The sequence below is a fragment of the Malania oleifera genome, chromosome 8 (genome assembly GCF_029873635.1).
Source record: "Malania oleifera isolate guangnan ecotype guangnan chromosome 8, ASM2987363v1, whole genome shotgun sequence".
In the NCBI taxonomy this organism is placed as follows: domain Eukaryota; kingdom Viridiplantae; phylum Streptophyta; class Magnoliopsida; order Santalales; family Ximeniaceae; genus Malania; species Malania oleifera.
The window spans coordinates 42,803,971-42,806,189 of NC_080424.1; positions in this window are offsets into that span (position 1 = coordinate 42,803,971).

The following is a 2,219-nucleotide window of genomic DNA, read 5'->3' on the forward strand; positions in this document are numbered from 1 at the left end:
AACTCCTGGGGTTTGGTCGCCTGACCTCTCACATACTTACCCTATTTTGTCCAATTTTATTTCAATTCTTTCCCTTGATAATGTAAGTGATTATGCGGACTTTGTGCACAATGTGTAGTAACCTAGGGTCTTTTCAAGTACGCCCAAAAACCTGGCATCGATTGACAAAAGGGTGCCCTAAGGTCATTTAGTCTTTATGGTCAGTCTATGACATTTTTGAGAGCTTGCAAATACCTACATGCATGACATGCAAAGATTATTACAGACCGATATCCTAATTACTATTATAGACCCAAATAATATAAATTACAACAAGAAGATAGTCTTCAGGGTCTTCAGTCTTCAAGTCTTCACGTGCCATCAAATGATCTTGTTATTATGAACCTGCACACAAACTTGACAAACATTAAATACCAAGAGTATTTGTCATTATCAAAACCGGGTGTGACCTATAAGGTCAACACAAGGTGTCGCTAAAAAGCACTTATTAGTGATGGTTAGTACACCATCAATAATAGTGTTATATTAGTCACGGTTTCATGAGCCGTTACTAATAACGCATGCTGACTAAGAAAAAGTCGGCAATATTAGAAACGGTTCCAAATTTCCGTCACTAATATTGTATTATTAGTAACGGTTTTCCTTAATTGTCACAAACAGTATAGTATTAATAATGGCTTATAAAACTGTCACTACTAATGTATTTGTTTACTAGGAAAAGTCAACGATATTAGTGATGAATGTCTTACATTGTTGCTAATAGGATTTTTTATTTAAAAAATATAGAAACAATTTATTTAACTATATTAGTGACGGTTTTGAAACATAGTCACTAAAACAGTTTATGCAAACCGTCACTAATAGGCTGGTATTAGTAACAGTTTATGGAACCATGACTAATAATGTATTTGTTGACCGGGAAAAGTAAACTATATTGGTGATGGTTTATTATAATTGTTAGTAATAGCCTATTATTAGCGACAAATTTATTAATGATGTGAATGGTGTATTCCTAATAGGGGGGTGAATTGGGTATTAAAAAATTCCTAGGTCAATTATATCCTAATTCTAGACCACAAACAGTATTACACAACCTAGAGTTTTTTTAAGCAATCTCAATATTCCGTAAATGTCTAAAGCATGTATGTAAAACAATCAATATAATAAATAATCAAACATACATGTGTGGAAATCAAACAGCAAAAGAAAAGAGAAATAAGACACAATATTATTATCAAGGTTTAGCCAATACTGCGTATATCCCCGCCTCAAGCAAACCAGTAAAGGGAGTCCACTATTTGCTCACTTAACCAGGTGGAGTGACGTCGTTTACAATACTCCTTATGAGGTGGAGTCTTCCTAGCTCAATTTACCAGGCTGAGACAAATTGGTTCCTCCTTACAGGGCAAAGTCTCCTCTGCTCACTTTACAGGTAGAGCCAAACTGTACACACTTTATAGGATGGTACACCCCCTAGCTCACCTAATCGGGCTTGAGCCAAACAGGTACACCTTACAAGATGGTACGCTTCCTCTTTAGGCCATGCCTGGTATACAAAGATAATAAAATTTTTTGTACAAAGATATGCTTCTCAAATAAGCATATGTGTACAAATTTAAAGATCAAAGCACTCTCATATGATATGAAATAAAGCTCAGTAGAGTATGTGTTTTTCTTAATATAATTTTTCAATCTTTGAAAAATAAGTATATATGATATATGCTCCAAAGATATAACCCCAAAAATATTTCTCCAAAAATATTTTTCAATAAAAATGTAGGAGACCCGAGGGGTTTGCTTTCAAACTAATTTTCTTAAGAATAAAATATAAGAGACCTTTCAAACAAAGATATATAGATAAATATATGCTCAAGGTTCTCTTAACTTGCTCAAAGATTTTCTCCAAAAATTATATGTCAAAGAAAATGTAGGTGTTGACTTTTTAAGTCTAATCCCTATTTTGATTATGACAAACCACAGCATCTCATTTGTGCATTTAGTCTTTGAACAAATTTATGATACAGAAGGGGCAAATGAGGGATGCAAAATGGAAGCCAAGGAGTTCCTAATCAAGCACAAATTATGGCATATTCCATAAGTATTAAGGAGCAGAAGCATGAAGATTTTATTTATTCTTTAAGTTGTATTACTAATTAGGTTTCAATTTGTGCATGCATAATCATATGATTTGAATTGAAGCTCTCACAAAATGACCAAGA